Source organism: Sinohyriopsis cumingii, chromosome 4 (assembly GCF_028554795.1).
Source record: "Sinohyriopsis cumingii isolate HCF-2022 chromosome 4, ASM2855479v2, whole genome shotgun sequence".
Classification (NCBI taxonomy): domain Eukaryota; kingdom Metazoa; phylum Mollusca; class Bivalvia; order Unionida; family Unionidae; genus Sinohyriopsis; species Sinohyriopsis cumingii.
The window spans coordinates 64725657-64752267 of NC_142964.1; the positions used below are offsets into that span (position 1 = coordinate 64725657).

The 26611-nt window shown below is 39.6% G+C and overlaps 1 long non-coding RNA gene across 1 annotated transcript; it reads left to right on the top strand.

Moving 5' to 3' along the window:
* Positions 1-732: 732 nt before the first annotated feature.
* LOC149801342 (uncharacterized) lies at positions 733-3605 on the top strand. The gene is made up of 3 exons (XR_016420629.1): positions 733-848; positions 1719-1985; positions 3487-3605. It is a non-coding gene; the product is annotated as an uncharacterized LOC149801342 (long non-coding RNA).
* The last annotated feature ends 23006 nt before the right edge of the window (positions 3606-26611 follow it).

A 26611-nucleotide genomic window follows, 5' to 3' on the forward strand; every position in this document is an offset into this window, starting at 1 on the left:
ATCCGCAATTTTGAAGTTTGGTAACATTAGTCTGCTAGCTAAGTTGCACCTTTCCCAGTCTGCACAATTTTTATGCAAATTATATTTAATTACAATAAGATGTTTAAAATTAGTCTTCGATTTTATAATCGACTGAACACCGGCTTGTTTAATTAATTGGAGAAACGAATATTGAAATTGCGTACCGCTTGGAGATAACCATTCACGTAGTTCTGTACACGTAATTTAAAAATAACATATAAAATAATAATGCAGACTAAAACTATCTACAATGCAATTTTAAACAACAGCTTGCCCATATCAACGTTGACCATTTAACCACCTATCCATATTACTTTATGCGCAAACTGTAGTCTTTCATCAAGATGTGTGACATATGACACCTTGATTCAAATATAATCAAGCAAACCCACATATGCGTATTAGCACAACCATTGAAACCTCTAAATGCAGATAAAAAATTTATGTACATTACGAATAATTTATTGCCATATATAGCTTGTTGTTGAGAAATAGACACTATGATGTATGTATGTTAATTAATGAAGCAAACTAAACATGCATTTTACAGACCTTGGCGTTTCCTTATTGGAAAAAAAAATCATCTAAGTTTTAAACGGCTTAACAACCTTAGACGTTTCGGCTTCCTGCTGGGTCATGGAGTTATGTGGAAACGTGATAAAATTAATGATGGGAAAAGAATGATTGATGACTCTTTAAAGATTTTTTGGAAAAAGATCCCATAGGATCAAGAGTGAAATGATCCCCAATAACTATATAAGGATGGAAATTTAGTAGAATATCAAACGATATCCAGCTCTTAAGAAGCAGAATCGATCGTCAAACAGGTACTCTCTCCCTCCCCTCTGTCTGTCGGTCTGTCTGTCTCTCTCTCTGCAGGATACACTAAAATACACCAGGAAGTACAATGTACGCACTGTTCTAAGTATTGGTAGGTCGATAGTAAACTGCAAAATCTAAATCACTTGTGTGTGTCTGTGTGTGTGTGTGTGTGTGTGTGTGTGTGTGTGTGTGTGTCGGGGGGGGGGAGAATTAAATATTGGCAATTCCATGCGGCGTTTTCTCGCCGAAAACCAAATCAAATCCATACAGTACACACACACACACACACACATATATATATATATATATATATATATATATATATATATATATATATATATATATATATATATATATATATATATATACCTTTCAAACAAAACTTTCTTGACATTCTAAACGAGGCTTGTATATATAGATTTGTAATATGATGGAGACATAAGTTTTCCATACAAAAGCCACAATAAACAAATTTTGCTAAGCTTAGATAGTACTGATGAAGATTTGTTTTCGGTTGGCTTTGTATATATTTTCAACTGAGAATACGATAATATTTGATAACAAATTTCGGCTAAGACTAAGTGACCGACATACAAGCAAAACACATCATCTCTCTTAAAGATGATTCGAAATTCACGGCTTACTGATTTCTTTCTATAATAAAATTAATGATATAATATCCACATTTTAAGCGTATCAAAGTTTTTTTCTATTTCTTATTGAAATATCTTTTGGAAGGGTTTCTAAAGAAATCTTGACAGCACCATTATTCTGGTCTGCCAAAAAGTGAAAGCAATAATTATGAAATAGACGTATGTAAGTCGCACATTATTCCTTGTTGTTTCTAAAGAAAATAATGCTTTATTTATTTCCAGCCCCTCGATTAAAATGAAAACGGTCGCCGTCCTTTTACTGCTCTTGTTTGCTGTTGCTATAGCAACACCTGCCTACTATGGAGGAGGATATTCTCACGGTGGCAGTGGATACTCCCGAGGTGGATATAGCCGAGGTAGACCCGGTTATTCTGGATACAGTAGAGGTGGATACAGTGGGCATCGTAGACATGGATACAGTGGATATAGTAGACACTATTAGTAATGGAGCAAATACAGTGTTAACTTTATTTACTATATCATAATCTGGTATGTGATTTTCCACATATTTTCTTTCTTGCAATACAGCTAAGGGTATACTTTTTTTTAGATTCCACTTTAAAGTACTTTATAAATCGAATATCAATCGATATAATTATTTATAACTTGCTTGAGATTATACGAGAAATTGCATTAGGATGTTAACTTGTAAATGCCATTTTTAACGTTCCTATTTGACAGGCATTTTGCCTTCAGAAAAACAGCAGAATGAGGCATCATATTTAAAAAAAATAAAAAACTTTAAAGAACATATATGATTAAGCATCGCAATTGGCTTTGTTTTGTTTTTTGTTGTTGTAGTTAACAAACCACTAGAATCAAATGAGCAACTGAAATACTGTCGAACTTGACGATATTTTGGGATTGTAAATTTGCATCTCTAGTATTATTTGCCACATAACAAAGTCGAACAATATGCAATTTTGTATGTTCTTGGATCGTTTGAATTACACAAGCTATTGTTTGCCATGTATTATAATTTAATTTAGGTACGGTAAAAGGAATTATTTCTCTGTAACCTGTGAGCTTATATAGTTACAAATAGATATACAGCATTCTTATAACAGAGATATACAATAAACACTTTAAAGTGTCAAAATATCGTATGAAAATTATAACATAGGTAGAGCTTTATCTACGAAACTGTCACAGCTAACTATTTGGGAAAAGGTAATTGTTAAAATGCCTCAGATGTTTCCTAGAAAATATGGCCTCATTTGAAATGGCAATCACACATGTCTGTAGTATGTGCTGTAGTATGTGTTATATCTTTAAATGATATTTATTACCACAACATCCGGAACATATATATATATATATATATATATATATATATATATATATATATATATATATATATATATATATATATATATATAATCACTTTCCGTTCTGTCTGGTGTATATTTATAATTCTCTTTAATTTATTCTCTTTAATTAATTCTATATACCGTGATTTCTTAAATAGTTACCATGGTAATCTTAGGAATCAGGAATGACTGTGTAAATAAATGAGAATTAATTACTAGGTCGTCATGCGAGTGTGTCTGCTTCGCGCGAGTGCATATAGCACCGACTGAGTAACATCATTGTTGGTGATGTGTGCTTAGTCGGGAGGGAATATGGGCTCGTGTGTGCAGACAAGACGATGGATGCCGTTTACCAGCGGACCTGGGTTCAAATCTCCGTAGAGCACGAATTTAAAATTCTCTAACCTGTATGATAGTATGAGTATTAAAATAGTAATTCTGCCTACTATTATCAGACATTCTTCTATAGAATCCAGGGATAGCACTTTCCGTTCTGTCTGGTGTATATTTATAATTCTCTCTCTTTCTCTCTCTCTCTCTCTTTATATATATATATATATATATATATATATATATATATATATATATATATATATATATATATATATATATATATATATATAATCAAAAATTTATTTTATGCAAATAAATAAAACTTAGTTTTCGCTTTTAATTTACAGGTCATAGTCACACAGAAAGACAATGCAACTAGTATGACTCGCTACCTGTCATTTTACTACAAAACAATTTGTATCATCAACCATATTGAGTGTACTATTAAAGAACTTTATGCAGAAAATATTATGTTGACTTCTTTTTGCTTGCGGACCTAACTACCCACTTAGTCACTCAGAACATTTATATTTCAATATAATTTCTCTCTTTCTAAACTATGGTTTATATCAAGTTTTCATAGTTTTTTTATTTCTCATATTTCACCGTCAATTCTCTTTATGTTGTGTAACAACTAGTCGTTCATTCCTGTTAATATACATGCATGTATCAGTTTAGATAATGACAGATTGTACAATTTAATATTTACTGTAAATAACAACACACGGTGAAATTAAAGTAGCAGGCGAATGAACTGATTGTGATGTTTTACAGCATTTAAACATACTAAGGAGTTATCATCCGAGGAAAGTAGAAGTATCTTGGCACAGTATGGTACGATTTCAGGATGTTAATCGTAAATCACAAACCCTTGCCCTAATTGTTTCGATTACACAAACTACTTAGTCACCAATGATGTATGCTGAATTAAGCATTTACCGTAAAATTGAATATTTACTCTAATCCTTATATCTTGTCTCCAGAGGAAACAACCACACCGTCTTTTATATTCGTGATGGCTCGCTGGTGAAAATTCTTCTTTGTTTCCACTTCGACTATGCACGGAGAGTATATAAAGATTCTCTGTATTTGAGATTAATGGATAATCCCTGCTTGAGATTAAAGGGTTATCTGGGTTAGAGATTAAGGTTATCTGACAAAATAATATGTGCGAACATTCTATGTGCATACGGCCAAACGTAGAATGCACAGTTCTTTAAAGTCAAACTATCATGCCTATTTTTCTAAGATCTATCTGAATATGACTGAGACTAATAAGGAGTTAGATCAGGCAAACATAATATTCCTTTAGAAAAGGTAAGATTTTGCACAATTACATATAAAAGGTTCGAGCATTTATTTAACTAAAGTGTTTTGATAGTCGTTAGATATTAATAAAAATAAAGTTCACTGCTTGGTAATAGTAATTAAAATGGAAAGTTTTAGTTCTTAATAAAGTGCATTTCTCGTCCAGTAAAATTAGCACTTTACCTAGCCACCTGTATGTCTTCTAATCAGCAATCATTTTGCTTCACAATATACGACATTCGTGTTGGTACCGTTGACTTTATGGGGAAATCTAAAAAAAGAAAACTATTTTAATAGCGAGATTTTTTGTCTCCCAACGCTTTTAGAACAAAGAGAAATAGAAAATTTTAATAGAGTAATTTAATATTGCCTTCCTTGAAATCAAAAGGCAAAATAAGCAAACACAAACTATATTGTGTATCGTGAAACTCATCAGAACCGAACCTCAGTTACTGGACTCCACTCATGAACCTAATCTCGACTCATTTCTTCCTTAATATCATCGCAATCTCCCAAAATAGCGCAACAATGAAGACTTTAGTAAGCAAGTTCTGAGTTTCTAATTTTGCGCGTATATATATATATATATATATATATATATATATATATATATATATATATATATATATAATAATAATAATAATAATAAACTGACTACGAACAGTGAAAAACTAGTATCTGACGAACCTAATAGCTTTCCACTCTTAATGTATCTTTTTCAAAGGCATATACAAAACAGAGACAAGACAAACAAATAAAACAGAAAAACAGAAGTGTTTGCAAAGTTCTACATGGCTATGACTTGCTGCGAATGTTGGAAGTTATTTTATATTGAAGTTTTTTTGCTGTTGATATGAAATCATCCAGATTTTCTCTTCCATGTTGCCACTTCATTTCTGAAGTGCACCCACTGGTATGGTGCAAGTTCCACCGATGCTAAGAGTTGCCGTCCAGTTTTCTCATAAAAATATTTGCATACGATGGGGCCATTTTTGTACCCATTGCGATTCCATTGATTTTGAGGTAGTTTTCTTCATTAAATTCAAAATCTTGTTAGTTTTGGGACAAGCTCCAGGATTTGGACTCAGAAGAGATTGGGTGAATTGTCAATATTTCTTGTTTCTTATGCTCATCTACACGTCTGTATCCATTCGTTGTGTGGTATGTTAGTATATAAAGATGTGACGTCTAAGGAAACAAGTAATGTATATAGCAGTAATGGTTCGCTTGCTTTGCTTTTTATGATGTAATATTTCGTGTCCCGAAGATGTGATGGTAATTTGTGGACAGGTGATCTTATGAAATCACCCAAATATTCTGATATCCTTTCTATGGGATGCCCGTTACTGGAGAGTATAGGTCTGCCCGGGTTTCCTTACTTATGGATTTTAGGTAGAAGATAAAATCTACCTGCCCTTGGGTTTTCTGAGCGTAAGTAGTTTTTCGTTTGCTGGTATATGTGCTCGATTCGGTACCCCTCGTCAAAAATATTTGTGATGGGCTTTGCATATTCCAGTGTTGGATCATGGTCTAGTTTTTTGGTAGAAGCTAGTGTCACTTAGTTGCCTATTTTCTTTACTAATGTAGTCTTCACTATTCATAACGATCACAGCGAAACCCTTAACACTGGACAACAAATTTTTACAAAAGTCATGTTACTGAAATAAAATTAGTCAATCCTTATCAATTTTTATGTGCTGAACACGAATATGACAGTCAAATTGCAAAATTGGCTCTAGTTTTTTTGTAATCTGCAAGAAATTAATGTTTACATAACGAAATGTATTCCAATAGTAAAAGGTCAACTGTAATAGCCTACCTATAAAAAATCAAGTCATTGACTACATCTTAGATTTCTTCGCCTGTCTCTTGTACAGCTGTTCGGGAGCATCTCTGAGGAGTGTCCAGCAGTAGTCAGCCAGCATTGTAGTGGACCATTTTCCCTGGTATCTTTGTTCCATTGTTGCGATATCTTGATGAAAACGTTCGCCGTGTTCATCACTAACAATACCACAGTTGCTAGGAAAGAAATCCAAATGGGAATGAAGGAAGTGAATCTTTAGAGACATATTGCAGCCAAGTTTCTTATACTTCATCAACATGTCTTCTACTAGTTCCTTATAGTTTTCTGCCCTAACATTTCCGACGAAGTTTGTAGAAACTAGGCGAAAAGCATTCCATGCTTGTTTCGCGTCACCTTCCAGCAAGTTGTTGAACCGGTCATCTTTGAAAAGCTCTCGAATCTGAGGACCCACAAAAACTCCCTCTTTAATCTTTGCTTCGCTGAGTCGAGGGAATTTTTCATGCAGGTATCGGAATGCTGGCAAAGTCCGGTCAATGGCTTTCACGAAGTTCTTCATCAAACCTAGTTTGATGTGAAGGGGTGGTAGCAAGATTTTCTGAGCCTCAACCAGAGCTGGGTGTTGGATATTCTTCTCTCCAATGGCTACATTCTGCCTATGAGTCCATTCCTTCCTCATGTAGTGCATTTCCCTTGCTCGGCTATCCCACTCGCATAAGAAACACATGTATTTTGTATATCCTTGCTGCAGTCCCATTAAAAGGGCAACTACCTTCAAATCACCACAGAGGTGCCAGATGTACTTGTTATATTCAATGGAATTCAGTAGCTGCCTTAAGTTATCGTATGTCTCTTTCATGTGGACAGCATACGCTACTGGAATAGATGGAAGAATGTTTCCATTGTGCAAAAGCACAGCCTTGAGACTCAGTTTCGAAGAGTCCACAAATAGTCTCCATTCTTGTGGGTCATGAGTGATTTTTAAAGCATTCATGAGGCCCTCAATATCGGAACAGAATATCAGATTACTTTCCTTTCTGAAGAAAGGCTCCAATTGCTGGTGGCGCTTTCGATATGCAGTAATTGTTGGAGTCTTGATCCTAGCAATTCTGCCTTGTTCTTTGATAAGTCCAAATCACGAATCAGGTCATTTAGTTCTTCCTGTGTTATTCTGTGTGGGGTTGATGATGCACCACAGTGAAAATCTGGATCACTGCATGCTGATGGACCAGGAGAAGAACAGGTCGACTCACCTTTGTCTTCGTCAGATGAATCAAGAGAATATTCTGCTGGAGGTTCTGGAATAGGAAGTCCCTCACCATGTGGAACTGGTCTCAATGCAGACGGAATGTTTGGGTAGACTATTCTCGACTTCTTTCGCTTCGTTATTCCGCCGGAAAGAGGAGGAACCAAGCAGAAGTAACAGTCATTTAGGTGGTTGCTTGGCTCTCTCCACACCATTGGGACTGCAAACGGCATTGATGACCTTTTGCAATTCAACCACTGTGAAAGCTGTGTTGTACATGTAGCACAGCATATATGCGGAGCCCAAGGCTTGTCTTGGTCACCAACCTTGCATCCGAAGTAAAGATGATATGCCTTCTTCACTTGAGAATTGATACTTTTCTTCTGGTTGGCAAATGTCACTTCCCCACAAATATAGCAAAAATTGTCCGCGGTATTAACACACTTTCGAGGCATTACTGTTCTTTATTGTACGTAAATGGATAAAATAATAAGTTTTATGTAACAGTAGCTTGAACTGTCTCGCACAACGTCTAAAATATTTTAAATGCTGAACCTATCTGATTGGGCTTTATATAGTACACTGCTTACGTCAGCTTCAGCAGCCGCCTGGCATTAGTATAATAGGCCTACACATGTATAGTACACTGCTGACGTCAACTTACTTCAGCAGCCGCATGGCATTAGTATTGCATTGCATCAGAAAATGATGCAATCAACTGTAGATGATGTGAGCATGATGGTATTATGCAATGTTACATCATTATTCCGGATGTTGCTGCAGTCCTACTGGAGAAATTTACACAGTGAAACATAGAAAATGAGGTATATGAATATCTTCAAAACGAGAGCCAATACAAATTTTTCACGGTTATATTTATGTTCGGCACACCAAAATACTACAGATTAGGGCCTTTTCAAGTCAGTAATGATTTCACTGTTGACCAGTGTTATTTGCAGGTTTACTTATGATGTCTGTTCTGCTTTTCAGTGATTGTAGAGCATCTTTTACTTCTTTTGTCAAGTCTGAGTATCTGTTAGTATGGTTGATGTGTTGAAAGTGTCGTTTTCAACTGAGTTGATAAAGGCTTTTAGAGTTGGAGTTGAACGTTTTGGTGGGCTCCAATTAGGACACGGACGTGATTGAAAACATACTGTATATTATATTTTATTATATGAGGTTATGTATATTGGAGCACTTTAGCCCTTGCATGACTTAGTGAGGATCGAAAGGTTAAAAGTATTGAAATCATCTTGTCTGCGATGACATCCGTGGTAGTTTTGTTAAATTGTATTGTTGGATATTTTTCAATTACATCATTTCATTCGTGAAGCATGTACGTTATGTTCTTTTGTCACAGTATTATTAAGCGTTTGGGTGAGATGAAGGAGTTACCTTTATTGTGTAATCAAGATTCAGATTGGATTGTTGAGTTTGATGTTCAATCAGTAGCGCTTGTATTTTTTTTTTTTACAGAGGATGCCATATTTTAATAATATTCCATATCTGGTGTTTTATCAGATAGGGGAGAATGAATCTTGCTATGATAAGAAGCGTGCGACAAAAACTCCGGGAGCCTTCCTTTTGTAATGAAGCATGATTATGATTACAAACAATCATCTAATTTTTGAGAAGAGAAACATATAAATTCATCAAAAAAGCAATATGGAAATATTTGTGACAGTAAGTGGCCGACATGTTTTCCTTTACGCATATTGAAAATTGGCTGAGAAGAATCAAGGCTTTATAAATCGTTCTATTTGGCAATATTTAGATTGAAACTTCTGTGTTTTATGTTTTTCGTTCCTTTACATATTCGCTTTGAAATCTCTAGTTATAAATCAGAAATGTACACCTGGTCCTTATCTCCTATGCCCAGAATATGTGTCAGATTATTGTTATACTTTTACGGATTATTTCGCTTTAAAATGAGAAATATTGTGACCGTTTGTCTAATAAAAAAAGATTTCATATCAATGTTTATGGTGGAAAACAGGAATACCGAAAAATATTTAATCTTATTACAAGGTTTTCAAAAGATACCGATATAGAAATAAGTTAAACTATCTAAATTTCTTTCCGATCTCGCTCATTCTGCCGTGTATAAGTAGTGAAGTGGGACACCCTAGGCACAATGGGACTTTAATGTTAAACTAGGGGGTTTGTACCCTGGGGACAATGGGAATTTAACATGGGTAATTTTAACATGGGTCGGACTATAGAGGGACAAAAAGTATCGGGACTGTCTAGGGACAATGGGAATTGAACATAGGGAATTATAACATGGTGGGACTATAGAGGGACAAAAAGTATTGGGACTGTCTAGGGACAATGGGAATTGAACATAGGGAATTTTAACATGGTGGGACTATAGAGGGACAAAAAGTATTGAGACTGTCTAGGGACAATAGGAAAATACATTACAGCAGAGGAGATAATACAGACAATAGACAACATTCAAACAACTATACAACCAACTAAAAGTATTTAGGCAAGACAGCAAATCATTTCGAGCTGGTTACTTTCACGCTGGTCACTTGACTTGTCACAAAGTGTTTGGTGACATGATACCTCCATTCATGTTGTAGCCTTTCCAGCACAATCACAAATAATATCAACACAGAGGTGAGGAGCAAAAACAAACCCCAATATCTACTATCCACACAAGCGAAGAAGCAAAAAATAAACCACAATATTACTATCCATACACGGGAAGGCGCCAAAAACAAAACACAAATATACTATCAACATAGAGATTAGGAGCAAAAAAAAAAAAACAAAACAAACCCCAATATCTACTATCCAAACACGAGAAGAAGCAAAACAAATCCTTACTATACTATCCCCAATCCCCAATATCTACTATCCACACATAAGAAGGTGCATAAAGCAAAACACACATCTACTATCCACACATGCGAAGAAGCAAAAAACAAACCACAATATTACTATCCATATACACGGGAACGAGCAAAGAAATAAACCCAATATGCCAAAATCAATTAAAAGTCAAAACAAAAAATCTTCTTCCTCATGATGTACGCGTGTGAATGTTTGAGTGAGTGCGTGAGTGCAGGTTCTTATTCTAAAAATCAAAACCAAGAGACACTTACGTCTTCTGTCTAGTCTATTCTGGTGCAAATTTTTCACAATCCAATTCACAACACAACACTTTAAAATGTTCATAGGCTTCTTCTGTGTCTGTGTTCGCTCTCTCTGGTCTTTAAATGTCTTCACTTTCACAGGTTTTTTCTTCTCTTCTTCCTAATGTTCTTCTCGTCTTCTTTTCTTCTCATTTTTCTCTTTCTGCACCTGTCTGGGTTCTTCCTTTAGGGAGGGTACCTCTTCTTCTTCCTGTTCTGAACCCATCTCTTCTTCTTGCTCCTGTTGTTTCTTAGGGCAATTTGAAGACCAATTTCCTTTGTCTTGACAATGATAACAGGTATCTTGACTTTTGTCTCTTCTAGCACCTGTTTTGCTTTTATGACGGTCTGGACACTCAAGAGACAAATGTCCTCTCTTCTTACAGATATACAAGTATCTTGACTTTTATCTCGAAAGGAAGGAGAGTAGTCCGTCGGTTTGTCTGAAGAAAATTTTCTTTTGACACCTTGCAAAGCTCTGATCAAACGTTCGATATGTGTGGACTCTTCCATCGTTCTGCTCGGTTTGAGAGTGAAATGAATATTGGAGGGGAAGTCACACACACTTTATATATACGCTGGTCTGCCATGGATATAAAATGACCCATGGCATTTAAAATGTAGTCATTTGACTTTTCGCAATCAAGATGAAACGATCGCATCAATTCGTGGAGAAAGGAAAAGAAAGTAAGAGGCAGAAAAAACGTGATTTATCGCCTAGTATAGTAACTGAAGTATTGGCACAAATTCATGCCAGTGAATTTGAAGATGACATGAGTGAGCCAGAATCCAGACCCAGGGACTCTACACCCAGCCAAAGTTCACCAGAAAAGCGTTCCTCTCGAAAATTTATAACCACAGCTTACACGTACACGGTGAAGTTTAAAGATTTAAAGTCCAACGTACCACTGGAGAAAGCAGAGGGTTTCATCACCGAGGTGTTGGATTCTTTGTTAACCACACTGAAACGAAAATGTCAAGCCAAAGAGGACGATCACACGAGACTTTTCCATTCATTACGAAAATTTAAAGTCCGCTGTTTGGATCGAGTTTAGCAGCCCATCAGAATTGACACCTTCCAAAGTCATCGACAAGATTCAACACGTGCAACAATCCAATCACAACTTTCACATCACCGATGGAAAAGCCACACTGTTTATGACCTGCTTGTCTATTCCCCAAGGGACCGGACGCAAAAAGGTGTTATTGATCGACGACCTTCGTAGCACCAAATCAAGTCTCGTTCGGATTAACAACCCTCAAGACCAGCTGTGTTTATCCAGGGCTATCGTGGTGGGACGAACATATGGCGACAAGAACGACACGGTAGAATGGAAGGGAGCCTGGGAGAACATTCGAAAATCGAATCGAGATAAACAAGAAAGAGAAGCAGAACTCCTGTTACAACAAGCTGGCCTGTCCAAAGACACACCTTGTGGCATTCATGAAATGCAAAGTTTGCAAATGTCCAAGCTCCACGCTACACCTTGAAAGTGTACCCTCAAGAAGTGCGCGGGCCTATATTGTTTCGAAGCAAAGATTTCCAAGACGGAAAATACATTCACGTCTATTATCACGATGAACATTTCAATGCCATTAACAGTATCACCGCATTCTTGGGATACGGTTCTTACTGTGAAAAATGTGACTATGGCTATAACCATTGAGAGCAAAACAAACGTTGTTGATCAAAATGCTCAGGATGTTTGGCCTCTCAACCCTGTCTGGACAAAGGACAAGAACGAGTGCATTGTCCAGCTTGTCAGCGCACTTTTATCAGTCCAACCTGTTACCCAAAACGCCTGAGGAAACAAGGTTCACAGAAGAAAAGTGCTTGTCAACGCCTGAGATTGTACCCTGCCTGTGGACAAGATATACAAGGGACATGTATGTTCAGGAAAGAAACGATGTCACATTTGTCACCAAATGGTGGACTTGTGAATACCAATGTTGCATTCAAAAATTCCATTCCAAACAAGAGGAGGAAGATGACCAGAAAAAAGGGAATTTCATTTTTTTCTATTTAATTCGAATGCATGCAAGAGACCGGCACTCACATTCCTAATTTCTGCGTGGTTCATCGAGCGTGTGAGAGGTGCATCCAAGAGCATACCTTTAGTCATTGCCCTCACTGCAGCAAGATTCCTGGAGGACTTAAAAAATCTTTTGGGGTCAAAACACGTTAGCCGATTTCGCCCAGTGGATCTTAGACCCCATCGACGAGACGTGGAACCAAGAGGACATCGAACGTTACGGAGATTGTCATCGTCATGCCACAGTGATGGCTCACAATTTCTTGGGATACGATGGACAGTTTCTTTTGAGATACATTACGGAGCAAGGCACCGAGCGTCCTAAAGTGACTTTGAACGGAGCCAAAATCATTTCCATGCAAGTGGGACAAGTACAGCTTAAAGATTCGATGAGTTACTTTGCCATGCCTTTGAGTCGAATGCCTAAAACGTTTGGAATGACAGAAATGGCCAAAGGTTATTTTCCCCAGTTTTCAATGCCAAAGCCAATCAACATGCCGTTCTACCCCATTTGCACGAGGCTTACGATTACGACCCACACATTGCGTACCGAACAACAAGAAGCTTTCTACGCTTGGTACCAGGCTCACGCCTCGAACTCCTTCAACTTTCAGGAAGAAATGTTAAAGTATTGTCATTCCGACGTGGACAATTTACAGCGTTGCTGTGAAATATTTTTAGAACTGTTCATGGGATCGATCCTTTGAAAGAAGCCTGCACCATTGCCAAAGCGTGTTCGTTAGTGTACCGTCAACGATTCATGCCTGAAAACACACTAGCTGTCATCAGCCCTCAAACGACCAACTTTGTCAGACGTCAATACTGAGTCAAAGCCTTACACTGGCTACATTACTTGTGCGACAAGGAAGACGAATGGATTCAGGACGTCTGCAACGGAGAAGGAGAAAAGACAATCGGAACGTATTCAGTGGATGGCTGGGACCCAAAGATCGTGTACGAGTTTAATGGTTGCTTATTTCACGGATGTCCCCTCTGTTACCACAAGGTGACACTAAAAATCATGGAAGTACGATCACTGTTTGAAAACCGATCCCAAGTTTAAACGCATCGTGGAAAGTTACAAGTTTGCTGTACCACGCTGACGAAGAGAAAGGAGAAGAAATCAAATACTTGGACGTGGTTCGCTGCATCCTTACGTGTGCAAATATTGTCGCTTTCCTGCAGGGTACACACAATTGTTGACGTAACATATTGACCCGGACAACATTCGACAATTCCCAAATATTGATCAAGTGCAAAGTCTTTCCTCCCACGGACTTGTACCATCTCGTGTTACCTCACCATTGCCAAGGAAAACTGATGTTTCCCTTGTGCCGTACTTGTGCCGAAACGTGTAACCAAGACCATTCTTATCACCACACCCAGGAAGAACGCGCCTTGACGAGAACGTGGGTCAGCGTCGAATTGTTCAAAGCTCTGGACATGGGATACCAGCAAGTGTACGAAATTTACCACTTTCCCAAGAAACAAAATACCACAAAAGCGACGAGACTCAGAAAGGCATTTTCGCAGACTACGTGAATGCCTTTTTGAACTGAAACAAGTCAGCGGCTATCCTTCCGGATGCCACACTCCCGAACACCAAAATAAATTAAATGAGAAATACTGGGAGCAGGAAGGCATTACATTAGACCACATCGAGAAAAACAAAGGAAGGCGATCGTTTGCCAAAGTGATGTCAAATTGTTTGTGGGAAAAATGGCAAAACAACCGTGTTTACCAAAGACGGAATATTTGACAGAACCGTCCCGCTACTTCCAGATGATTTACGACAAAACCAAATACATGAAACACGTGGACGTCGTTCGTGAGGATTTGATCTTAGTCAATTACGAAGAATATCTGAACTTTTACAAGCCGACGAATTTGGAAATGTCATCATTGCGGCATACGTGACAGCCCATGCTCGATTAATCTTGTACGAAACTTTTGAACTGTTAGGTGATCACGTCCTGTACTTTGACACGGATAGTTTCATCTACATCGATCGTCTAGGTCAACATCACCCTGACATCGAAGGAGACAATTTAGGAGTCTGGACAGACGAACACCCCGACGAGAAGATTTTAAGTTTCGCTAGTGGCTGTCCTAAAAATTACGGCTTCGAATACTGGGACAAACAAGAAGTGTACACGGAGTTAAAAGTGAAAGGATTGACTCAATTATTGCACCAGTCAAGTGGTGAACTTTGGCGTATTCAAAGAAACCTTGCAGTCTGGAGAGGATGAAAACGTTAAAGTGACCACCTACGAGCTGAACAAAATTGCACGTTTACCCACTCACCAAATTGTCAGTCGACCCTTGGAAAAAGTGTTTCAAATCGTGTACCAGAAGCGAGTGCGGCTTCCCAATTACTTTACTTTGCCGTACGATCACGTCGATATTGGTCAGCATATAAAAAGGGACAACATCCAAGATCGACAGTTCATTGTCACTACCAAAGCAAAGCGAGAAAGATGAATCCTTTTAAACAGACATCATTAAAGTTCAGTGATTCTCAAGTGGAGTGCAATGATGTGCCTTACGATGAGAGCGATGAGAGCGATCATGGGAACTTTGTTATCACTACTACTACACTACACCTACCATAGAAAGTGATGATGTGCGTGTCAAACTTGACTGATGCGAAAGCGATGCCACTCGATATCGCGGACTCTTTACTGGTTTTCGTTGTCAATGTTCACCTTCACGTGCGGCCATGCGTGTAACAATCTACGGATGTCATCCAAAACTGAGCAAACTCCTGTCGATGTCACCCTGCCCTCATCAAAACGAACCCGTGAAAGACAACTATTCTTCCCCTGTGCGTTTGCCTGAATACTGAGACTTTGAAAGTCTTTTTCAATCGTTCCAAGGGAAATGGACTAAATATCTGAGAGGACCTACCCCCGAAGAATTAGCCAGAGCCGGATTTGTCTACTTGGGCGAAAGGGACAGAGTCAAGTGCTTCAGTTGTGGTGTGTCACTACACCAGTGGGAACAGCAAGATTCGGCATACCTGGAACATACTTGATGGTCTCCGAGTTGTCAATATCTACCTTTAGTTGGACGATATCAGTAATCCCTGGATGGGTAATTTACAAGAGAACATTTGTGTTTGCCTGTGGAATTGAGAGAACACATTTACCGAGAGTTGGTGAAAATACAAGTGAAACGCAAACTCAAAATCATTTCTCGATTTTTAAAGTATGCATTTTTGCATAGTATACGAAGACTGATCATGGGATGACGCTATATCAGTTACAAATATAAACGAGGCTATCGGCGACGACCCAGTGATTCCTGATTCTTGGAGGACATGATCATGGATACTTTACAAGGGAACATTCGTTGTTTGCCTTTGGAGTTGAGAGAACGCATTTACCGAGAGCTGGTGAAAATACAAGTGAAACGTAAAGAACAATTGCATCCGTTACGTCACCGATCTTTAAACCACTGGTACCTGAATGCTATAATAGGACTGATTCAATTGAATCTGTTCATGTGGTCAGACATTGTTAAACTGGACGTGAGCGAGAAGGATTGAATGCCTTTTTATTACAAGGTAGACATACTGCGATGAATTCCAGGAGAAGAGTTGACACGAAGACAGACAAGACAAGAGTTTTTATATTTTTCTCAGGACACGTTTATTGCAAGTTAAAATGGAACAACACGAAAGACAAAAATACAAAAATACATAAAAGCCAATTACCAAAATAGTTTACATAACGTAAACTGAGTTCAAGAGGAAACTTCTGAACGGAGTGTGATGTGTAAGTTAGTCATTAAACCATTTATTTTCACCACTGGAGTACGATTATCCCTGGGCAGAAAATACACGTATTGCCTCCAACAAAAAGAGGTAAAAACGGGAAACCATGTCACAACTTTTATCAGAAGTGATACAACAGATTCCGTGGAAGGAAATCAATGAGACTATTCAGACAGTGGAAGATTACCAATACTTATTACGAGAGATGTGTCCATTTAATTTGGGTCGACGTGTCGTGTGTGTCTTAGTGACTTCCTTTCTGGGATTTCTTTTACCAGTCGATTCCTTGTGGACTCTTTACGAACAGTGCTTACCACCAAGTAAAACATGAAAGTGGTTCCTTCAAATGAGCACGAGAGATTCATTTTGTTCAAAGATTTGCGTTTTCATCTGGATACTTCTCGACCTCTACGGGAAAAAAAGATTCGACAACTTTTAGGTACCGAAGCTGTGTATGACGATGTGTGTGTAGCTTGTGACTTACACCCATATTGGACAGATGTACGTGACTGGAAAAATTGGGCTTTTGAGGCTTGAACCCAAGAAGTGGTCAATTATGCTCAAGAGTTGTGATCCTCAATTCAAATGTCAAAGGAAAAAAGTCACCTTTAAACATGTGTTAGTGACAGTACCAGAAGAACCCGTCACCAAGGACAATCACAACCATTCCCTTCAGGACATGACTATCATGGAAATTCCAGAAAGACCATTGCAGGAGGACACTTGTGTGACATTACCCAATGTAGAGACTGTAAGAACATTACACACTATCCCTAGGACATCTTGGTTAACAAAAACATGTTGTACAGAGACTTGCTTATATTCCGCTTCGAACGTTTTAATGTTTATTTTATCGTTGTATTTAACCATTTGGCTTTTATGTATTTATGTCTTTCGTGTTGTTCCATTTTAACTTGCAATAAACGTGTCCTGAGAAAAGTATAAAAACTCTTGTCTTGTCTGTCTTCGTGTCAAAAGTGACATTCCTTGCATTATGGCTACCTCTGCTGTCTCTGCTCCCTCTTCCTCCACTTTCAAAGTCATCGACGAACACTTAGATCATGCCAGTTGGGAGGCCTTGTATGTCCTCCATCCCTTTAACATGTTAAATGCTGGGCCTAGCGGCTCAGGCAAAACCGAATTTATCAAACGTTTGATCGAACATAAACGTCATTTGATCGATCGTCCACCTCAACGAATCGTGTGGTGTTACAAAGAGTGGCAATTCGCGTACAGCCTCTTGCGAGAAAGTCAAGGCGGTTCCATCGTGTTTGTGGAAGACATTCCTAACGAAGACGACGGAATTGTGTCTGACCCCAGTCAATCCCATCTGGTCATTTTCGACGACATGTTAGGAGAAGACGAAGAAGAAATTAAACTGTGGTTTACGCGCAAAGGGCATCTTCGTAATGCCAGTGTCATTTACATTACATTACATTAGATTCCTCATCAAACCAAACGCTTTTTTGACAGAACAAAATAGACACAACCACATCGACACTTAAACCAGAAAGCAAATTATTTTGAAACCTGGAGGGATCGGTCCTCTTGGAGGTGTCATCATTCGCTCCCACTTAAAATGGGATCCTAATGCCACCCCCCACCCCAGTCTCCCCAAGAAAATAAAACCATTCCCAAAAGCCAAACGAATCCCAAGGAAGAAAAATAGCAGTGGTGTCAAGACCAGGTCACAACCCTAGAAAAATAATCGCCCCCAGAAAACAGCTTCTACCCGCAAGAGAGACACTTCGGCCAGGACGCAACCTTACATTTTCAAACCACGACCTGCAACGACGGTGACCGCGTGTCCTGTAGCCTTAAGTCCATCCACTTCTCCGTTGCTGGGGATTCCAGCCCAACCCGATTTGAGACACATTCTTCCTCAGCTGATGAAACAATGTAAACCCCCGTCTCCAAAAACTTCATTACCAGCGGTGACACACTCCTCGTTAGCTGCAGTGGCAGCTGGTCACAAAGTACTTGCTCCCAAAATCAAAATCCAAGAGAGATCGGGCATGTTACAGAGTTTACAGGATTTGTCCAAAGATGAACTGTCCCGATTGAGTCCGTTGCGAACCATTCCACGACGCGTGATGCCTGTCATCAAGTTGATACGACGTAAAGACAATCAGTGGCAACGCGTTCCTGTATAAAAAAAAGCCTCAGGCAAAGCATGGGTAACAGTGTTTTTGTGCTCCTTAACTCCCAAAGATGTCACCCCCCCAGACGTCATCTTTCTTCTAAACCGAAAGGAAACAAAAGGAAAGCATTGCCTCCTCGTTTAGTCAAACATGGAGACATGGTGTCTGTCCTGTCCAAAGCTTCTCCACCAATGCGAAACAAAACTCAAACTGCCTCCAAAGATGTTATCGATACCGTGTGCGAATGTTGTTTGAACGCCTTTGTCTAAGCACCAGAAACAATGCTTAACCAAACATCGTCACGTTCTTCACCAAATGGTTCAAAAGAAAATCCCCATCCGTCAAAAGAAGATGTTGCAACAACGCAGAGGAATTTCGCCTATGTTGTTAGGACCCTTGCTGGAAGAAGTATTGGGAACCATTTTGAGAGGACTCGTGGGAGTAAGATAAAAGGGACCTCTGGAGTCCAAACATCTCAACTTTCGTTGGCAAGAACAACGAACCCCCCATTTGCCTCCAAATCCAAATTTGACCGAGATCTCTCAGCTACAACACGAATTGCAGTCGTTGATGGATCGCCACAATTTGTCTGGAACAGAAAAATCGCAAAAGAACGGTCAGCTGTTGCAACGACTGCAACTCTTTCACCAGAATGCTTTAGACGAAACAGCTCTACCCACTCTGAAAGATTTCAAAACCCTGATGAAAAGTCTATCACCCACACCACCACCACTACCCCCAGCGGTCAGGACAGACGCAACCCCACGAAAGCCTGATGAAGAAGAGGTACGAGAAGTCTTTCAAACACCGTCAGCAGCTCCCATTCCTAGTAAGATTGCAGCGTCCTTGTTGACCCCTTCCCCCACACCCCAACGAGGAGAAATGAAAGCTTGAGTTAAAAAGATGATGTCCAGTCCAGTGAAAAAGAAAGAAGGGAAACCAGAAGTGAAAAAAGAAAAGAAGACCAAAGCCATTTCATTACCATCTCCACCACTACCTTTGACTTCTACTCCCGTGGCCCATCGGACACGTAAATCCATTTCTAAGCCACTACCTTTCGCCTCGTCGAAAGCAGCATCAGCGAAGAGTGGGCGACTTATTAAAAATGGAGAAGGTGTTAGCCAGCATTTACTACTATCCATCCCATCCTGCAGGCTACGAAGGAGTGAAAAGTCTCAGTTTACCTCAAGTGCAACGATGGTTATAAGAACAAGGCACGTACACTTTACATAAACCAATTCGACGACAATTTTCCAGAAGTCGAGCTCGAGTGGAGGGCATCGATCATCAATGGCAAGCCGATTTAGCCGATGTCTCATTTGACCACCTACAATAGTGGCTACAGATATTTGTTTTGCATCATTGACGTCTTTTCCAAATTTGCCTGGGTCGTACCATTGACTTCCAAATCGAGCAGTGAGTTAGTGCGAGCCCTACTAGTGGTGTTGAATCCAAATTGTCGTCACCCTCTTCTAGGGCAAACTGACAAAGGCACCGAGATTCTGAACCAAGCTTTCCAAAAAGAACTAAAGAAACGTGACATTCATTTGTTTTTACCACCGAGAATTCCGAAACCAAAGCTAGCATCGTGGAACGTTTTCTACGTACCTTGAGAGAACGCATGTGGAAATATTTTACGCATCACCACACTCTCAAGTACATCGACGTCTTACCGCACCTGGTTCAAGCGTACAACCAATCTTAGCATCGAAGCATCGAACGTATCTCACCCCCAAGAAGTGACTCCCGACAACAAAGTGACCGTTTCTGAACGCCTGTTTCGTACGTCCCCGACAGTAACTGTCTCCAAGAAAAGTGGAGTTTTGGTAGTAGGAGATTGGGTGCGCTTTGGCAAAACCAAACACGTTCGACAAAGGGTACTTACCCAACCGGACCACCGAATTGTTTTCACTGGACGAGTGCATGGTCGTCACTTTGCCGTCTATAAATTGGAAGAGCGGGGAAGTGTTAAAAGGAACGTTTTACTTGCCTGAGTTACAACGCGTGACCAAAAAGAAGACGTGTACGACATCGAAAGCATTCTCGTACGATGAACGCGTAAAATGGGAAAACGACGTGTCAAAGAAGTCAAAGTGCGTTAGAAAGGATATCCTCCCAGCTTTGATTCTTGGGTCGACGCTTCGCAAGTAATCGGCTATAAAAAGAAGTGACCATTATGCCCATCACACAGCCTCAGCTGCCGTTACCACTGTAGCGACCACACCTTCACCCAGTTCTTCTCTGCAAGATCTACAAAAGCAACCATTGTAGGTGTGGTGTGGAGAACGTGTGCCTAAAACGCAAATTGTTTTTTTCTGCCAAATCTTTGTGGTGTATTGTGTCATCGGTGTGGTAATCGCCAATTTGAGTTTGCAACAAGGAGACAAACAATTGTGGACCGTTTTATTAAGCAGTTGCATCGGTTACCTTCTTCCTAATCCTTCCCTGAAATACTCATCGAACGGCAACAACGGGAACCTTGCATCCAGTTATAGTCACCACTCCAACAACAGCAACAACAACCACATTTCGGACAGTCACAGAACTCTGTATTTAAGAACCATAACAACCAATTTTACTTAACCTTACCCAGTGACAGTTCCATGGAGGTGTTTCCCTATAATACTTTGTGTTGTTACACGGCCAAATTACCTCAGGCCATCCAATTAGATCACGAAGCCGATTGGGAAGTGGCTTTGGTGGAAATGATTTACCCTACACAAATCAAAAACATCGCTGAAAAGCAGAACACTTTCCTGGTTGAAATGCTGAATACCCAATTGTAAGAAGAAATAAATAAAATCGAGTTTTCAGGTGACACCAAGTCAGCAAGCAATCCATCCTTCAGCATCTACAAGTTGAAAATTTCTTCAGGTTATTATTTTAGTTTTGAACATTTGGTGGAGACTATTGCGGACAGGTTTGACTTAGCCTTTGGCAAAGCCCTGAACAGAGCCAAAAGAAGTGTTAAGATTGAGTATCATAACGTGGCTCGTCGCAATATGATCAATGGTAGTTTGTTTGAAATTTTGGGTGGACATCCACAGATGGTAGCACAGAATTTTGTCCAAAGATCAACAGTAATATGGATTTTTACAGGGGTTTTGGAAACCCGGTAGAACTGAACGAAGGACTTAATTTGATCTTTGTGCACTCCGATGTGGTGGAGTATAACGTAGTGGGACATACCTCCGTACCGTTACTGCGTGTCATTCCTTTCAAAGTGGATAGTACCACGGCCAATGACGAGGAAGGTGGAAATACATATCACGTTCACCGTGAATTTGTACATCCTCACTATTTACCTGTCAGTAAGTCGTATTTCGACACTGTCAACATTACTAGTAAAGTAGATCTGGGACAAAATATTCATTCTCTAAAGGAAAAGTCACGGTGAAACTCCATTTTCGAAAACGATTCTCTAACGAATTGTAAGTCATGTATCTAGTGTACCGAGGAGTCGCTCGACAGCGAGGATATGGTTTAGGAGATATGTTGAAATCAGCCTTTCTTTCGATGGCTCCAATGTTGAAACACGTGGATTGCACGCTTTGAAAGATGCCGCATTGACGCACGGTGAAGAATTTCTCCTAAATGTCATCATCGACAAACAAAACCCTAAAGAAGCATTCTTAAGAGCAGACAAAAATGTCTTGCTTCAAACGGGCAAAGACATTTTGGGCCGACGAGAAACTAATATAAATGCCCTGAACTCTACTGAGTCAGGCATTTCCGCTTCCCTGGCTCGACAGCAAGGACAAGGCAGAAAACACCCCTTCAGAAGACTTCACACACATGAAGCTTGAAAGGCAAAGAAAAGAACAACTGCTCGAGACTTAGACGTTTTTGATTATTAAATCATAGAAACAAACAAAAATGATGCACCGAGAGTCTTGAGCCTGTTCCAATCGGAACTGGATCATTTTGCCATGCCACCTACTATGATGACAATGCAAGAATCCCAGTGGGTCGAATTTCATCTCATCTTCTCTGTCAAAGACTCAGGGTCAGCTCCCATCGAGTTAGAAATCAAAGGACAGCCCGAAGATTACATCGATCTGAATAGCAGTTACTTGTACTTGAAAGTGAAAGTGATTGACACGTCCACAGACGGTCCCGATATCAAGGACGAAGATAAAGTAGCCCTCGTCAACAATTTCATGCATTCCTTGTTCAGTGGAGTAGATCTGTATTTGAATAACAAACTGGTCAGTAGCAGCATGGACACTTGCCCTTAGCGAGCGTATCTGGAAAATCTCTTGACGTACGGAAAAGAAGCCAAGCACACCCATATGGATGCAAGCGTGGTATGGAAACCTCACACAGCTTGCAAGTTTGACGATACCGATTTGATTACAGATAAAGACCCCAACCACAGTGTGGAATTCAATGCCCGACGAAACAAAATCAAAGGCCCTAAAAGAAATTTAGAACTGATGGATCGTTTGCATTTAGACACGTGGTTGCAAGAGAAGTATTTGCTGAACAGGGTGAATGTCCGACTGAGACTGAATCGTAGCAGTGCCACTTTCCATTGATATGTGATGCTGTCTATTACAATACCATCATTCAAGAGGCCAGGCTCTACGTACGACGCGTGGAAGTGTTACCTAAGTGGGAAACGACATGAGTCACACTTTGAGCAGAACGACCGCCAAGTATCCGATACGACGAGTGGAAGTGAAAACTTTCACCATTCCCACTGGACATCAATCCATGATCGAAGATCATCTGTTCCAAGGACAGTTACCCAAATGTTTAATCCTTGGTATCGTCAAAAATACAGCCTTCAATGGATCCTTCGAGGAGAATCCTTCTGAGTTTCAGCACTACAATGTGTCCAAGATCGAAGTCAGTCGAGATGGCAAAACCTTGTGTACCAGACCTTTCGAACCTGACTTTAGTGACGAGAAGAAGAATTACTTGAGATCGTACTTGTCCCTGTACGAAGCCACATACCAGTTAGGAACCAACACCAGTCACAGCATTACGTCCGAGGATTATGCAGAAGGTTACACTTTGCGGGCTTTTGATTTCACCCCAGATCAAAGCAGCGACGAGGGACATTTCCACCCTATAAAATCAGGACAGATCCTTGTGGAACATTGCAAAACCAATACCCGTAAACAACACGGTGGACGTCATCCTGTGTGCCGAATTCGACATTACCATAGAAATCAACAGTTTGAGAGAAGTCATTGTAGACTATTAGAGGCAATGGAACACTGTTATCCTTCTTTGAATAGTGTTTGGATTGGGAGGAGACCGTGGAAGTAGAACCCCAAGACAAAGACGGAAAGGACATAGTGATGAAGTACAGATGGTCAGAACAAGAACAACATTTAGTCTCCTGGTTTGCCAAACACTTGGCAGAAAAAAATACGGAATTGATCAAGAAAGATTGCTATGGATGTCAAAACGATCATCCCAGTCAAATTCAACATGATAAATGTCTGATGCTGAGTTAAGAAGAAAAATTGGACCAGTATCTTAACGAAGCTTGGAGTCACATCTCGGAAGAAGCCGTGTTGCATCAGTGGTATAAAGACCTGCGTGAACATTCCTTTCCTCCATTGATGATTCTAGAGATCTATCGCATCGAAGCTCTTTTAGCTCAGAGTGCAGAGACGAAACGAAGAAACGGTTACTTGTCAGACATTTTCAAAAAGAAAGTCAGGGTTGAATTGATCACGTATCATTACTTGTGAAGATAAACAACATAAAAATGGATACCTGGGAACTTTATTACCTTTTGAGCCACAGTTCGTACACTGCTTCTTGGAATCCTGTCGTGTGTGCTAAAGATGAACTACCTCATCGCAAACCTCAAGACCATCAAGATTATGTCATCGACAGGACGATAGTCATCTACCAGGAACCCACTGGGTAGCCGTCTACTTTCCTAAAGAAGGTTGTGTGGAGCATTTCGGTTCTTGTGGATTACCCCCTTTGGAAGACAACATTAATGACTTTATGAGAAGAAATGCTCAGACAACACGATTCAATAATCTGAAATTACAAGGAACATATTCCATGGTGTGTGGACAATATTGTGTGTATTTTCTTCATCAACGCAGTCTTGGATATTCTTTAGAATATTTAGTGACTTATTTTGATCGTCACTCCACTAGAAACGATCACAAAGTATATCCATTGTTTTAACCATTATGGTTTTCTTTTGTCTTTAGCTAGGAAACGTAGTGTAAATCAATGGCCCAATAACTTCCAACAGTGGAAGTGGAACTTCAGTTCACAACGTTGTCAACCTAGTCCAAAATAGATTGTCATTTGTTGAAATAATTGTCAGTTGTTTATTGAATTGTTAATTTAAAAAATTTGTTAATTGTTTGTTAGTTAATTGAATAAAAATGTTGTGTTTTGAAAAAATGCATATGTCGTTTGTTTGTCATTTGTATCATGAACCATGCTTTTTGACTTCTCTCTATCCCTCAAATCAAACTGTTTTAACGTTCCGACTCTACACAGAGTAGGGATGTTTTCTATCGCGTCCGCGCTTAAATAATATAACGCAGTATCTCCAGTCTGACCATCGGGGCCCCGAGTGGCCGAGTGGTCTAAAGCGCTTTCCGTTACGGATCACTGCCATCTCACCTCTGTCTGCGTGGGTTAGAGTCTCGGATTCGGCCAATGTGGGTATGTGAGAAAGCTTGCCAGTAGCTTCTCGAGGGTCGGTGGTTCTTTTTGGGGATCTCCCGGCTTCTTCCTCCACCATTAATATTGGCCGCCATGTATAGCCTATCGTGTGCTGCAAAATGGCGTTAAACCCCACAACAACAACAACCAGTCTGACCATCCATTGTTGACTCATCCTCCTATGAAGATGTGCTCAAGACTAGCCAAGTTGAACGAAGCTTACGTGAATTTACATCGTGTCAGGCAAAGCCTGATACCGAAGCCTGCAGATAGTAAGCGTTCGCATACGTTTGTGTGGATAGTATATTTGGGTCTTGTTTTGGCTCCTTACCGTGTGTATGGATAGTACTATTGTGGTTAGTTTTTTGCTTCATCGCGTGTGTGGATAGGATATTTATGTTTAGTGTTTTTCTTCGCCTGTGTGGATAGTAGATGTGTTTTTTCTTTTTCTTGTTTGCTCCTTCTCGTGTGTGGATAGTATATGTGTGGTTGTATGGAAACTTAGTAAGGGTTTGTTTTGCTCCTTCTCGTGTGTGGATAGTATATTGGTGTTTAGTGTTTTCTTCTTCGCATGTGTGGATAGTATTTATGTGTTTTTGTTTTTTGCTCCTTCCCGTGTGTGGATAGTAGATATTAAGGATTATGGATAGTATAGTAAGGACTTGTTTTGCTCCTTTTCGTGTGTGGATAGTATATATTGGGGTTTGTTTTTTGCTCATCATCTCTGTGTTGATATTATATTTGTGATTGTGCTGGAAAGGCTAGAACATGAATGGAGGTATCATGTTACCAAACACTTTGTGACAAGTCAAGTGACCAGCGTGAAAGTAACCAGCTCGAAATGATTTGCTGTCTTGCCTAAATACTTTTAGTTGGTTGTATAGTTGTTTGAATGTTGTCTATTGTCTGTATTATCTCCTCTGCTGTAATGTATTTTCCTATTGTCCCTAGACAGTCTCAATACTTTTTGTCCCTCTATAGTCCCACCATGTTAAAATTCCCTATGTTCAATTCCCATTGTCCCTAGACAGTCCCAATACTTTTTGTCCCTCTATAGTCCCACCATGTTATAATTCCCTATGTTCAATTCCCATTGTCCCTAGACAGTCCCGATACTTTTTGTCCCTCTATAGTCCGACCCATGTTAAAATTACCCATGTTAAATTCCCATTGTCCCCAGGGTACAAACCCCCTAGTTTAACATTAAAGTCCCATTGTCCCTAGGGTATCCCACTTCACTACTTGTATATTACAATATAGTCTGTAACATGTGAAGGAATATTACATTTAATTACTTATGTTAATAGGATATCGTCTTGAAAACTAGAGGAAAGTCAAGGAATTTTTTTCTGATATAGTTTGATTGAAATT